The 16,321-nt window shown below is 37.9% G+C and overlaps 1 long non-coding RNA gene across 1 annotated transcript; it reads right to left on the bottom strand.

Annotated features, from left to right (window-relative positions):
• Nucleotides 1-5,950: 5,950 nt before the first annotated feature.
• LOC124338433 lies at nt 5,951-6,584 on the bottom strand. The gene is made up of 3 exons (XR_006917832.1): nt 6,432-6,584; nt 6,135-6,362; nt 5,951-6,061 (listed from the first exon to the last, which is right to left on the bottom strand). It is a non-coding gene; the product is annotated as an uncharacterized LOC124338433 (long non-coding RNA).
• Nucleotides 6,585-16,321: the final 9,737 nt, after the last annotated feature.

Raw genomic sequence — 16,321 nt, 5'->3', positions numbered from 1 at the left:
CTTTGCTGGGTCATCTAAACTAGCAGAATCGATTATATATTTAAAATTGCTTTTAACTTTTTTTGTGTCGTTTTTTGAGGTAATAGTTTGAACAAACTGTTTGAGTTGATCTTCAGTTAAATGTTGGAGTAGGTAGTTTGACATCAATCGAAAGGCATGGGGAAATATCAAGCCTGTATCCACAACACGTTTCATAAAATCTTCGAGGCCTTTTAGTAACAATAATTCTTGAAGATTTTCCGTGTCGATAAACGTGAGGATAATATTTCTTGTTGTGACGTCGTGAAAGACCAAGTCGTACAAATCTGTATAATCCTTCACGTTGTCGTCTCTAACCACGACGATCTTTGCCACTGCGTTGAATAATTCTTTTGTTTTGCATTTGGCAATGAATGAACTTATATTAGACCCTTTAGCACTATTTTTCGTAAGTAAATTGATTAGATAATGTTGTCCTAGTTCCCGTTTAATTGCGTTCAAAATCAGTTTAACCATTTGCACATTTTCCGATTCGATAGCGTCCGACAGCGCATTGTGGATGAATCCCTTAGTGTCCATCAAGTGTTTGTTCAATACATCAACAGAAAGATTTTGTTTTAAGAAGGCCAACATGTTGTTATAGATTTTCTCTTGATCACGGACAGCAGCAACGTAAAATGGCGTGAAACCATAGTCATCCCGAGTCATGACTTTACTTTCATTTACTGGGTCTTCTCGAATCTTTTCCAATATTTTCTCGATCACTTCCGTGTCACCATGAAATGCTGCTCGGTGAAGGCCAGTCATTCGGTATGAATCCGGTTCAAGCAACTTTTTGAGGTCCGCTGATATGGATTCTTTCTCCATGAGTACACTAGGAGGCTGATAAATATTCTGAAAGGCTTCTGGTTCTATCGCAAGAACTATGCCATAGAGTTGAGTCAATAAATTCTGTCTTTTAAGATCACTTAAGATGATTAAAACTTTTTCGATTCGACCACCAACAAAATGTTCTTTAGAGCAGAAGGTTTTTTTCAGCAAGTCCGCAAATTTGGAATCTTCAGAATAGGAAGTCGATCGAGACAACAGTTTCAAAAAGATTTTTAAATGACTGTCGTAATTTTCATTAAAAATAAAAAAGGTTAACATGGGCACTATGAAAATATCATCGTTGGTACAAAAACAATTGTCGAATGCCTCGTATTGATGTGCCATAAACTGCAACAAGTGGTGCACAGTTTGAGTTTGTTCTTCACCATTCCACTGCATATAATCCAAACCACAAGGTGGCAAGTCACGATACCATGCGAATCTTGAGAAAATTGCAGATGCAGCTTCATTGCTGTTGAAGTAATCGATAAATCGTTTAAATAGTTTGCTTTCTTTGTTGCGAAAAAATGTAAAGGGGAAATAACAGTTAGATTTTATGAAAGAACTCTTCATGGCCCATTGAACTTGAGGGTTATCAAACGTTGCATCGAGACAATCACATAAAAATTTGAATATCGTCCCATTTCCATTTGCAAGTGAAAAATGAAGTGAGTTCACAAAATAGGATTTCTCTGTTAAACTTATTCCATATTTATGCAATGGTGGTGATTGGCGAAGAAACTGGGTAAAAAGATTTTTGGTAAATTTTTTCAGCCTTTCTGGTAATTCGCGTCTGTCAATTTTATTGCGCCATTCCTCGTCACTGTCAACTAATTCTTTCAACATGGAATCAAAAAATATCTGTACGCCATTGTACTGCTTTACTGCAAGGATTTTGTTTAGAATTAACTTTCGAATTGATTCGCTTTCAAGTAACTTGTTGTGTCGTTTCTCATCAAGAAGAAACCCGTCGTACAAGTATCTGGCGAATAAATATTCGGCGTATGTCCTGTGCAAGAATTGGACTGTTGATTCATCTCCGCTTTTAAATGTCAATCCGAATTTCAGACTGTTTAAAGCGATTGTATTTTCCCCATTGGCGATGTCTTGGTCGGACCGATTAGGCGATGACTGAGATGGTAACAAGACGTCCAGCACCTTCTGATCTGTGACGATTGTTTTGATGGCCAATTTTGTCAGGTGATCCTCAATTTCCTTTATCAATAAATGATTAAAAGCGTCTTCCATGATATGATTAGCGTTAGTAGCATTGGCTTTCTCTTCACGAAATACTTTGCGTTTCGTTTCCATTAAACGATTGAAGAGACTTACCAAATCGAATTTCTGACCGTCAAGTAAATCAGAAATTTTATTTTTCACACACTGGTGAGGTTCTTCTTTATCTTCAACAAAATTTTGTGTTATTATTTCTTTCACATTTGGCTGAAAACATTCGGCTAGAATTCTGCATTGTAAAGGGATTCCGAAAAATGACCTTTCTTCGTCTTTCAGAGTTTCCGACACCCGTTCGACTAACAACTCGGCAAATTGTTGAAGGGACGCATTGTCATCTCCAGATAAATTTAGTTCTTTTACCCAATATGAGGTCAGATAATCGATCTGGTCTTTTTCAGTAAAGTTTTCCAAATGATAAGCCAATTGGGAAAACTGGAATTGCAAATCGCCGGACATGTGGGTTCGGGTTGTCACGTAAAGTCGAATTGATTTATTTTTGCTGATGGCCTTCATCAATTCAATAGCGCCTTTTTGACACAGTTCGTTGACTTCATCGAACCCATCAAACATGAAAATGATGCGGTCCCCACTTTCCAACCGGTTTCTCAGTAACGAACGAGAAAATGAACTTTTGTCATCGACGACGTGGAGCTGATTGATAAAAATATCGACAGCATTCGAACGCGAAATATTATCCTGTTTCAGAATTGATTCATAGTCAACTAAATTAATTTTGATTACCCAGTGGTCCGGTTTTGCTTTTTTGATTTCGTCATAGTAGTGACAGAGGAGAGTAGATTTTCCGGTTCCAGCTAATCCGGATATGATGACAACCGACTTTTCATTTCCATTCTCTTTCAAATGAGCCAAGTCATCGACAATTTCTCCCGTAGAAGACGCTTGATTAGTAATTTCACTCATGATTTTCTCCCATACTTCTTTTTGCTTGTCCTTTCCGACGAGCCATTCGATGTGGCCATCTGGACTGATTCTGCATTCTCCAATAAGCTCAAACTGATTTTTGAAAGGGAATCTCAATCTCCTCTTGACGTACAGTGATTGCCCAAAGTTTGACATTTTAAAGGAAGGAATTTTTATTTCTTTTTTTTCAAATAACAATTCCTTCATGGAATTAAAATCGATTACCTCTTCCGGTTTGCAACCAATTAGGTTTTCAACATTTTGTTTTTCCCCTTGGAACCAAACGGTTTTCTTTAAAATAGCTTCTTGGAAATCTTTCCTCAAGTCGGCGTAGTTGATTTCGTCTTCTATCCCGGCTAATTGCCCATTACGACAAATAAAAATTACATAATTTTTATCTTGATCATCCGAAATCAAATTTTCTAAATTTTGGATCGATGTTTCGCTATCGCAAACGACAACTACAAAATAGTAAACATATTTTTGCAACTTTAAAATATTTTTATAAATTTCCTCCTCATCTTGTAGACGACTTGCTGAGACCGCCAAGTAGTTTCCTTCTTGTTTCAATTCTCGCAATAAAATCTGAACAGCCGAAATGACTTTGACGGCCGTATGTTGCGGTGAAGGTGTGGCAATCCGCTGGATTTTTTCCTTTCCGGAAGAATCGATTAAATGCCTTAATTTCTTCTCCATCACTTTAATCGCATCTTCATTGAATCCCACCTCTTTTTCTAGTTGTTTCTGGTATTCTAACGAAACATTTTTTAATAAAACGTTCTTTGCTACTTCTGATGTCAGCCAAAAGTTGGCGGGCTTTTTTTCAAACGCGTCAGCAATTTGGGCAAATATTCGAAACGTTTGATCTTCGCACTTGTCGCTTTGATAATATTTGCTCACGTCTTCAGTTTCGATAATTTTCTTGAATTGCGTTTCGTTTGGCATATTGACGACAAAGAGGAATTTGCTATAGAAATCGTCGATCACTTCGATGATCTTTTGACGAAATTTGTTGGCAACGACCGAGAGATTCTCGTCGTTTATGAAATCTGGACGAAATTTCTTTGTTTTGGAATCGACGACTTTTTCCGTGAACAAATCGAGTGTCAACATTTCATCCTCATTTGAATTAGTTATTTCTTTATCATCCCTAAACTGAACTTCGAACTTATCAGCAAGAGACGCAACTGTCATTCCCATGGCCACAATATCTGAAACCTCCAACAATTTAATCGTTTCACTGCGCAAATTTCGATCAATTTTTAACTTGTAACTACGAACAGTTTTTTCCCCGGGAACAAATTTCAAAATGTCATGTTGTTCTTTCACCTCTTCCAGTTGGATCTTCTTGAATTGCTCAGTATTAACCTCCCAATTGGTGCACACGATGCAATCGCGAACATCGTCGCCCCTTTCCCTCATCTTGCAATACGAAAGAAAATATTTCTTGAGACTAAACGGGCCATTGCCCTTGGGGTCGAGTAAATCATTAGCTGTGATTTTAATATTATTTTCGTTCTCCTTGTGTTTGGCCTGAAGGTAGTGATAACGCCAGTGTTTCCCTGCTGGTGTCTCGTCTGGGACTTGATAACGGAAAATCAAGTCGTCAAATTTGTCGCCTAGATCTTCGTTTTCTTTTCCAAGTTCAAATTTGTAACCAGCAGATAAACCCCGAATGCAAAACAGCGTCAACAATTTAGTTTCAAATTTCAAACCGTGGGATCCATCGCGCGCTTTCTTGTTGCCTGTGGGTGGCGTCTTGCTATCTCTGCTGGATTTTGCGCCGTCAGTCACGAGTGCTGTTGACGTATCGCTTATTTGCTCCATCTCTCGGCCACTTGTTTGCTTTTCACGCACAGGAATTCTGTTTTCACTCAGTTGGCAGTGGGTTGAAATGATATTAATAAAACAATTCCAGTGATGTAATTAGTTAATTATTAATAGTTAAAAAAAAATGCAACAGAAAAAGGTTCGACTAGCTCGAATGACTTGCTTCCAACGAAGGTTCAACTAGTACGAAGCAAATGGACAAACTAAACGTTGACGAAATGAAAATGATTTGTAAGGGATTTTTACTGGACAAAGTCGTAAAATAAGATAAGATAATGTGGTCAGAGTAGAAGACAAATAGAACAACTCATGATAACTGTCTCAGGCACCAGGTTTTTTTAAGGTGGTCAAATTAATCTTTGATATGTATTTTCATTTTGTTGTTGTCCTCCCTCTCCTCAAGTCAAAGAAAAAACAAAAAGTTGGAAATGGGGCAGACGTTATGGCTTTGCACAATTTCTTTTTCAGCATTTCTGCATGTAGATAGCACAGTATAAATCCGAGGAAGAACACATTTGTTTTGACGGTAACTCTTGTGTCGACATGGTAATCAGAAGAAATTGAAGATTAGCGAAAAATTTTAATTCACGGTATTACGAACAGGGAAACATTTTCTCGTTCGTGAAAACTAACTGTTAAAAACCACCAAGTCTTAAATGGTGATAACACGACCAATATAACGACGGGAATAGATGCGAAAGAAATTTTCAAACTTGTGAGTTAGGTAACACGTCTAGGTAATCTTGTGACGAGTTGTCTGGCAGGCTCTTTTGAAAAGATAACGGGGGCTGTGGAAGTGTATCGATTTCAGTGCTGGCGTTGATGTAATTCGTCACACTCAACTGCGGATACAATTTGCGGGGGGCATTTGGGCACTGTGACGAAGTGGAAGCGTTTGAAAGCGAAACGACTTGTCGATTTTCATTGCTGGTCATCGTTTCATATTCGGATTTAGCCTCGGGATTATTTGAACGGATTTCTTTGTTCATTTTCACGTAATTATTCTTTTCTTCCGTCACTGCCGGCCCGGCGAAACGTTGACGGATGATTGGATCGACTGCCTTGTGAAAAATTTGCTCTAATTGGCCGAATGTCGTCCTCTCTTCCTCATTGTGCTTCCAGCAATCCGCCATGACGTTGCCGATGGCTCTGGGCATTAATTCCGGTCTCTCCATCCGCTTGCCACTTTGCAAAAATTGAATCAAATCCTCCAGTCCACTCACCTCTGATGAAAGATCAAAGAAAATATCTGCCGTATATTCATTTATTATCAGACAAGTTACTTAAGTTGTCTTTACCTGGGTAGGGTTGTTTGCTGAGAAAAAACAGTATAAATAACTATTTTTCCTTGTGTATTTTACCAGTTGGAAGGCGATAAGGTTCGAGATTGACGACTACACCGTTGGCTATCCATCGCCAAGATAAAACTACGGCTGGCCCAGCTCTCTGCTCGGCACGGCAAACGATCTCCAGTGGGATACCCAGTTGCACTCGTTGAGGTAACTGTTTTACTTCGACTCCCCTAACTGTGAATGTCAACATGAATTTCACGCAAGCGCACGCAAGGTAGGAAATAACTTTAAATCAATTTTTACCTATGAGTGGTTGGCAGCATTGTCCAAGCAAGACCATCAACAGGATCAGGTCTGATGGGAGATACATTTTCAGATGTCTAGCGGTAAAGTTGTTTGCAATTTTTTCTGCAACCAAAATCGAACTATTTTAGCGAAAAAAAAAAGGATTTGAAATCTTAGAAGAAAAGCTTTGATGAAAAGTAGCAAACTGTGTTTAATCAAACTTGAAAAATCTAGTTGTGTGTTTGACTAGCACTCAGATTATGCCTTTAGTCAATGTCTGTCCATGGTTGATTCTAGCTAGACATTGTTTTTATTGTTACTTAGAATTTTCCTCTTCTTTCATCGTGCAGATGTGATGCCTGAGCCAACAGACAACACCATCAACAAACCACTACAACAAGTTTTGCTTCTCGACTGGTGTCAACCAGACATCAGCAGGGATCTCAGATTCCTTAATAAGATATTTTTTTTTTTAGTAGTGATTTAAACATTCTCTTTTACGACCACCAAAATTTTACAGTTTGTGTGAACTCGCTGATTCCCCTTTCTTTAACAATCGTTTGACAATCAGCCAAATTTGCAACAATTATTTAGTCGTATTTAGTCAAATTTACTATGCATCATTACCTTGTAAACAAAATGTAAATAACCCTGTAATATCTTTTATCCACTATTTAGATTCCTTACACATTTATTTAAAAAAAGAAAAATTTATTTATAATTTGTTTCATCGTTTTGTAGTTGAACCCCGTTTGATGTTGCATCCACCGATCTTCTACCTTATACTGACTCTTTGTGTACTTTTGAATTAGTGAGAATTTATCACGAGAATGGCCTTCCTCTCCACCTGACATCTCTAATTAAACTTTCCTGCGAACGGAAACTGAAAGTGACTGCTGAAGGTGCTGGTGACGGCGGTATTTCCCTGACTTGAAGGTAGGGCCCGTTTAAAATCTATCACTATTTTCACTTTTTGGCGGTAAATAACAGTTGGGGGGGGGGGGGGCACTTGCAGTAACCACTAACCCATATGTCTTTAGAATGATGGTAGGCCTACTAGGCCTACTTTCAAAATATTTAATCAATCCAAACGTAATTTCTGGCATTGTTCCAATCCCCGTCCTTGAACTAGAATCTCGAACCTTTCTTCTAATAATTTATTGAGCCGACGCTAAGTCTTTTTTCCATCTTTGGCGGACAAATAGTATTCAGCAACTTTTCCTCTCGGTCATCGTATTGCCGAATAAAAATATGACGGATCACGATCACGGGTCTTTCACCTCGTTGTTGAGGATAAAATATTTTCTTGTGTCTCATGTGTCTTGAAAAGCACTTTGAGATCGAGAAACACTTTACCAATCGTTACCAATTAACTAAGGATCATTTTGCTCGGTTAATTTAATTGATTTTTTTTTAATGAATAAGATTGATCACAAAACAAAATCGTGATTTGCAATTTGTGCCTTTATTCTGCGGACAGCAACGAGAAGTTGGCAATAAGAATTATTATTCGTTAATATGTTTTTAAACGTTGACTCTATTAGACTACTTAATGACGTCATCAAGAAGCTATCCTTCCGCTGATAATACTTTTTCTGTACTTTGTCACTGGCGATCGGCTGTTCCAACCTAAATTTTTCAAGTGCCGCAATCACCTTGACTGCCGTTAGTCTAGGAAATTTCGTTGCGATGCGCTTAATTTTATTTGGAGACATCAACAGCTGATTCAAATTCTCGGCCATTTCTTGAATGGCTTCGTCGTTGAATTCGCATTGTTCGTTCAATTGCTTTTGATATTTGAATGAAGCAGCAGTCAACAATTTCTTATCGCACTATTTGACATTATCTCTGCTTTCAACGATAATTTTTTTAATTGAATTTCGTTCTTACTTTGAGGTGAAGTCGTTGATGCCGAAGTAGCGTCGTCATCGTTACTAGGGCGTTTGGGCTTTTTACTAGGATCCATAATTTTAAGTCTAAGCACTAACTCACAGCGTCAGGTGTCAAAATAGTAACTTGTTAATTTGATTATTGACTTTGTCGCAGCTCCGCAGCGATAAATTTACAAAAATGTAGACAGACCTAGTCACGCTCGAACAGCTATCAGTCAGCTCTGATCGCTTTTATTCGTCGTGCCATGTTATCGGAAGAGCGTAGCAACGGATGAAGATTGAAAAAGATGATAAAATCTTGTTTTAGTTTTCATTTACTTTTTGGTAACTGTGCACTTGGTAACTGAGATATTTAATTATGAACCGGAAAAAAAGACATGCTTTTCCAAAGCATTTCTCTATTTCGGAGTAATTTTCTCTATCCCGCTCGCCTCCCCACTTTTGTGTTACTGTCCCTGGGTAGCTGATCTAACGAAGGCGAAACAGCGATGCTTGTTCTCTTTCTCGTGCTATGATTGGTGATAGCATAGCATAGGTGGCATGGGGATGTACACAAAATCTTTACTTCTTATTTTTACTGGCACGTGAAAATTTGTACAATTGTTTGACTTTGTCGCATTTTAATGTTTCTGTAATCAGTCTATTAAAAGTGCGGCTCATTAAGAATGATCACTTATTGACTATTTGGCGGTCAATAACAGTTGACTACCGTTTTAAAATGAGGGAGGGATGTTGATCAAATAAAAGTGTCAGTCTATTGAGCTGGAACCAGAAAAAGACCATTTCTACAAGTTCCTTCTCAGTTTTTACGTTTCTGTCGGTTATTTTAATTTAAAAATAAAGGAAAATCGTCGTTGTAATGAGATACTATTACATTAAATGGACTTGACGTTGAACTTCTTACGTTGCTTGTCATACTTAAGTACAAAAACAAAAAAACTTGGTATCAAATAACTTGTCATGGCTTGCTGGACTTGTTTATTAAACGATATGCAGAGACCGTAATTACCGCAGAATTTAAAAATTTTTATGCAACAATTCATTTGACTTGGAACTTAATTTTAAGAATTTGGAAGAAATTGTTGCATGATTCAATTTTCGTCTTGGGTCGTATTGGATGTTTTTTCCAATAATGCATCGATTTGACGCTGAACCTTTTTTCGATCTTTGACGGTCAAATACTTGAGCATAGTCTTCAGCAAACTTTCCTCTCGTCGTATTGCAGGATAAAATATGACAGGTCTTGCGCCGTCGTTGTGGAGCACTAATTCTTTAACGGCATTTGATCCCAGTTTCTCCAACACGATTTTCATAAACTTGTCCATTCTCTCAATTGTGTCCGTATGGTGAGCTTTGCATTCGTGGGTAAATAGCTCAGCCCAAATGCTACAAGTTTTCTCTTGTTGAATGGACGCAGAATCGTTTGCGATGATTTTATTGGGAATAATTAAATGTGGTAGGCCTAAAGTGATGTTCTGGACAAATAGTTGAAGTTGACTATCGTTACTGTAATTGAGAAAAGATATCAAGGTATTCAATCTTTTGTAAAAATGTTGTGAATCAAATCTCTTGAAATGGGTTTGGGGATTTTTAAAGGCTTGATCTATGAACCCAGGTGTGTTAATCGTCATGAATTGCTGAATTTCTTCGCTGATTTCTTTTGGCAAAATTTCCAGCCGGGCGTCGATATCATGTCCCCAAAACACATCTTTTATTAGTAAAGGCAGTTCATCGATTTTGTGAAGCAGAATTGTTTTCACGGCATCTGAACCTAGAATCTCAGTTTTCTCCGAAATTTTCTTCAATAATCCATTTGTCCTCCCTTCTCTGTGGAAGTTTTTATCCGCTATTATATACTCTCGTTCGTAGTTACAGTGTTCAACTATGTAACCCCATACACTACGCCGTTCCTCACCCATGTCACGTGAGGATGTGATAGTTTTTATAAATTTCTTTAGATGCGCCTCACTGCCGTAATCCAAATAAAATTGCAAGATGTTGAGCAAATAACGCGCGAATCCGATGTGTTTATTCACAAACGTTTTATTTAATTCTGTAGTTAAATGAAAAAACGTTTCCATTGAAGGCGCCTTGTTCTTCCATTGCTGTTTCACTTCCTCCCGGCTTTCCTTCGACAAATAGGTTAGCATGCCTTCAACAGCCGTTAGTGTTAGTGTCGACTGAATAATGATAAAGCCGTTTTTTTCTTCATGAAGTAAAAGCTTTTTCAGGTACAAATCACTCAGGGATTTCAAACGATTGAAAATATCAAGGAACTTGCTAATATTCCAATCAGCCATATCATCCCCAAAAAAGGTACTCGCTTCCATCATTATGAAATCTCTCCAATAGCTGTTTATTGGCACTAGACGTTCTTTAATGTGGATGATGGTGGTAAATCCATTACCTTCGTCTCGAAACTCCAAATCTTCCTTAGTCCATCCCCTATTTATGCATAAAAGAGTTAATGATTTTATCTCAGCAGGATTTAAATCAACAGATTTCACTCTGCTCGATATTTTGTAATTCTTTTTGTAATTGTTTTTTGAAGTAATAGTTTCAACGAACTGTTCAAGTTGGGCCTCGGTGAAATATCTTAAAAGATGATTCATTAACAGACTAAATCCAAGGTAGATATAATCCTGCAGAAGCTGTTTCGTAAAATCGCCAACTCCTTTTAGTACGAGTAGTTTTCGTAGATTTTCGGCGTCAATAAATTGGAGTCTTTGTTTTGTTTGATTGTTGTGGAAGACCAAGTCGTGCAAATCCGTATAATCCGTCGCATTGTCTCTCATCACGACGATTTTGGCCGTTGCATTAAAAAGTTCTTTTGTGCAGCATCTATCAAAAAAACTTAAAAAATCACGCCTTCCACGGTGAATATTGAGGTCTGGATTTAACACGCGGAGGAGTTCTTTTTGTCCTAGTACTTTCTTGACAGCTTTCAGAATCAATTGAAACATTTGAATATTTTTAGAATCAATTGCATCGGAAAGCCCACGGTGCACAAATCCCTCTTCGTCTATCAAGTGTTTTTGTAGTGTGTCGTCGGGGAGAACTTGTTTTAAGAAGGCCAACATCTTTTGGTAGATTTCCTCGTGGCCACAGGCGGCAGCCACATAAAACGGTGTAAATCCAAAGTCATCCCGTGCCATGACTTCATTTATTATTTTATCGGCTACTTTTTTGTGCAATGGATCAGCATTCAACTTTTGACGAATCCTTCCTAACATTTCCTCGACTGCCTCCGTGTTTCCGTAAAAAGCTGCTCGGTGAAGTCGAGTCATGCGATACGAATCACGTTCCATCATTCTCTTGAAGAAAGCCATTGATTCCAACGATTCCAAGTCTTTTTCCATGGAATCTTCTTTTAATGGAAGTGGCTGATGTTGGAAAGCCTCTGGTTCTCTTGTAAGAACTATGCCATACAGTTGAGACAGCAGATTTTGTCTTTCAAGCCCTTGTAAGATAATTAAAACTTTCCCGATTTTACCACCAACAAAATCTTCTCTAGAGCAAAAACACTTTTTCAGCAAGTTCGCAAATTTGGAATCGTCAGAATAGGCCGTCGATTGAGACAGCAGTCCCAAAAATATTTTTAGATGACTTTCGTAATTTTCATAAAAAATTAAAAATGTTAGCATGGACTCTATTTCGTACTGATTATAAGTACAAAAATAATGTTCGAAAGTCTCGCGATTATTTGTCATGAACTGCAACAAGTGGTGCACATTTTTTTTTTCTTCTTCTCCATTCCAATGAAAATATTTAAAACCGTTGCCACCAAAAGGTGGCAAGTTAGAGGATGTGATCTTTGACATAGCTCTATCCGCATCAAAGTAATCGATAAATCGTTTAAATACTTGGCTTTCTAATTCGTAAAACAATGGAAAAATGATTTTTTCGTTCATGAAAGACGTTGTCATTACTAACTGAATTTGATTTTTATCAAAAGTTATGTCGAGGCAATCACACAAAAATGTGAATATTTTTGTCCTCCCACTCGAAAGCAAATAATAAAGTATGTTTCCAGGAAAATATTCAGTTTTTGAGTCTATCTGATTAAGAATTCGTATGTAAAGATTTTTGACAAATTTCTTGAGCCTTTCCGGCAAATTCCGTTGAAAAATTCTGTTACGCCATTCCGTGCTGTCTACTAATTCTTTCAGCATGCTATTGAAAAATACTTGCACGCCATCAAATTGGTACGATGAAAGGATTTCATTCATGATCAATTTTTGAATTGATTCATTTTCTAGCAGCTTGTTGTGTCGTTTATCATCGACGATAAACCCTTGGTACACATATCTGGCGAATAAATACTCGGCGTATGTCCGGTGCAAGAATTGGATTTTTGTATGATCTCCGCTTTTGAATGTTAATCCGAACTTCAGAACGTTTAAAGGGAGTAAATTTTTCACAGTAGCGACCTCCTCATCGGAACGATGCGATAGCTGGGGGGGCCACAACATTTCTACGATATTCTGATCCGTAGTGATTGTTTCGATGGCCATTATTGTCAGTTGATCCTCAATGTCTTTTATCAGGTGATCGATAGCGTCATCTGTGATTTGATTGGGGTTAATAGCATTGGCTTTTTCTTCACGAAAGACTTTGCGTTTTGTTTCCATTAAACGATTGAAGAGACTTACTAAATCGAATTTCTGACCGTCAAGTAAATCAGAAATTTTATTTTTCATACACTGGCAAGGTTCTTCTTTATCTTCAACACAATTTGCTGTTACTGATTCTTTCACATTTGGCTGAAAACATTCTGCTAGAATTCGACATTGCAAAGGGATTCCGACAAAGGACTTTTCTTCGTCTCTCAGAGTTTCCGACACTCGTTCGACTAACAACTCGGCAAATTGTTGAAGGGACGCATTGTCGTCTCCAGATAAATTTAGTTCTTTTACCCAATAAGAGGCAAGATAATCGATCTGGTCTTTTTCAGTCAAGTTTTCCAAATGATAAGCCAATTGGGAAAACTGGAATTGTAAATCGCCGGACATGTGGGTTCGGGTTGTCACGTAAAGTCGAATTGATTTATTTTTGCTGATGGCCTTCATCAATTCAATAGCGCCTTTTTGACACAGTTCGTTGACTTCATCGAACCCATCAAACATGAAAATGATACGGTCTCCCCTTTCCAACCGGTTTCTCAGTAACGAACGAGAAAATGAACTTTTTTCATCGACGACGTGTAACTGATTAACAAAAATATCGGCAGAACGCGCAATATTATCCTGTTTCAGAATTGACTCATAGTCAACTAAATTAATTTTGATTACCCAGTGGTCCGGTTTGACCTTTTTGATTTCGTCATAGTAGTGACAGAGGAGAGTAGATTTTCCGGTTCCAGCTAATCCGGATATGATGACAACCGACTTTTCATTTCCATTCTCTTTCAAATGAGCCAAGTCATCGACAATTACTCCCGTAGAAGGCGCTTGATTAGTAATTTCACTCATGATTTTCTCCCATACTTCTTTTTGCTTGTCCTTGTCCTTTCCGACGAGCCATTCGATGTGGCCATCTGGACTGATTCTGCATTCTCCACTAAGCTCAAACTGATTTTTGAAAGGGAATCTCAATCTCCTCTTTATGTACAGTGATTGCCCAAAGTTTGACGTTTTAAAGGAAGGAATTTTTATTTCTTTTTCTTCAAATAACAATTCCTTCATGGAATAAAAATCGATTACCTCTTCCGGTTTGCAACCAATTAGGTTTTCAACATTTTGTTTTTCCCCTTGGAACCAAACGGTTTTCTTTAAAATAACTTCTTGGAAATCTTTCCTCAAGTCGGCGTAGTTGATTTCGTCTTCTATCTCGGCTAATTGCCTATTACGACTAATAAAAATTATATAATTTTTATCTTGATCATCCGAAATCAAATTTTCTAAATTTTGGATCGATGTTTCGCTATCGCAAACGACAACTACAAAATAGTAAACATATTTTTGCAACTTTAAAATATTTTTATAAATTCCCTCCTCATCTTGTAGACGACTAGCTGAGACCGCCAAGTAGTTGTCTTCTTGTTTCAATTCTCGCATTAGAATCTGAACAGCCGAAAGGACTTTGACGGCCGTATGTTGCGGTGAAGGTGTGGAAATCCGCTGGATTTTTTCCTTTCCGGAAGAATCGATTAAATGCCTTAATTTCTTCATCACTTTAATCGCATCTTCATTGAATCCTATCTCCCGTTCTAGTTGTCTCTGATATTCTAACGAAACAGCAGTTACACCTGCTAACAGAATCTTCTTTGCTTCTTCTGATGTCAGCCAAAAGTTGGCGGACTTTTTTTCAAATGCGTCAGCAATTTCGTCAAATATTCTGGTCGTTTGAATTTTGCACACGTCGATTGGATAATATTTGCTCACGTCTTCAGTTTCGATAATTTTCTTGAATTGCTTTTCGTTTGGCATATTGACGACAAAGATTAGCTTAGTGTAGAAATCGTCGATCACTTCGACGATCTTTCGACGAAATTTGTTGGCAACGACCGAGAGATTCTCGTCGTTTATGAAATTTGGACGAAATTTTTTTGTTTTGGAATCGACGACTTTTTCCGTGACCAAATCGAGTGTCAAAACTTTATCCTCATTCGAATTAGTTGTTTCTTTATCATCCCTAAAGTGAACTTGGAACTTATCAGCAAGAGACGCATCTGTCATTCCCATGGCCACAATATCTGAAACCTCCAACAATTTAATCGTTTCACTGCGCAAATTTCGATCAATTTTTAACTTGTAACTACGAACAGTTTTTTCCCCGGGAACAAATTTCAAAATGTCATGTTGTTCTTTCACCTCCTCCAGTTGGATCTTCTTGAATTGCTCAATATTAACGTCCCAATTGGTGCATACGATGCAATCGCGAACATCGTCGCCCCTTTCCCTCATCTTGCAATACGAAAGAAAATATTTCTTGAGACTAAACGGGCCATTGCCCTTGGGGTCGAGTAAATCATTAGCTGTGATTTTTCTATTATTTTCGTTCTCCTTGTGTTTGGCCTGAAGGTAGTGATAACGCCAGTGTTTCCCTGCTGGTGTCTCGTCTGGGACTTGATAACGGAAAATCAAGTCGTCAAATTTGTCGCCTAGATCTTCGTTTTCTTTTCCAAGTTCAAATTTGTAACCAGCTGATAGACCCCGAACACAAAAAAGTGTCAACAATTTAGTTTCAAATTTCAAACCGTGGGATCCATCGCGCGCTTTCTTGTTGCCTTTGTTGCTGTCTGTGCTGGACGGCTTCGTGAATGACGAAACAGTCACGCTGCTATCGCTGGGTTTTGCGTCGTCAGCCACGGGTGCTGTTGACGTATCGCTTATTTGCTCCATCTCTCGGCCACTTGTTTGCTTTTCACTCACAGGAATTCTGTTTTCACTCAGTTTGCAGTAGACCGAAATGAAATGAATAAAAACAATTCCAGTGATGTAATTACTAAAAGTTAAAAAAAAAAATGCAACAGAAAAAGGTTCGACTAGCTTGAATGACTTGCTTCCAACGAAGGTTCAACTAGTACGAAGCAAATGGACAAACTAAACTGACGAAATGAAAACTATTTGAAAGAGATTTTACAGGACAAGGTTGTAAAATATGATAAGATAATGTGGTCAGAGTAGAAGACAAATAGAACAACTCGTGATAACTGTCTCAGGCACCAGGTTTTTTAAAGGTGGTCAAATTAATCTTTGATATGTATTTTCATTTTGTTGTTGTCCTCTCTCTCCCCAAGTCAAAGAAAAAACAAAAAGTTGGAAATGGAGCAGACGTTATGGCTTTGCACGATTTCATTTTTCAGCATTTCTGCATGTAGATAGCACAGTATAACTCCGAGGAAGAATTGTTTTGACGGTAATTCTTGTGTCGACATGGTAATCAGAAGAAATTGAAGATTAGCGAAAAGTTTTAATTCACGGCATTACGAACAAGGAAACATATTGTCGTTCGTGAGAACTAACTGTTAAAAACCATCAAGTCTTAAATGGTGATAACACGACCAATATAACC

Source organism: Daphnia pulicaria, chromosome 4 (genome assembly GCF_021234035.1).
Source record: "Daphnia pulicaria isolate SC F1-1A chromosome 4, SC_F0-13Bv2, whole genome shotgun sequence".
NCBI lineage: Eukaryota > Metazoa > Arthropoda > Branchiopoda > Diplostraca > Daphniidae > Daphnia > Daphnia pulicaria.
This window is presented reverse-complemented; position numbering and strand designations above follow the sequence as displayed.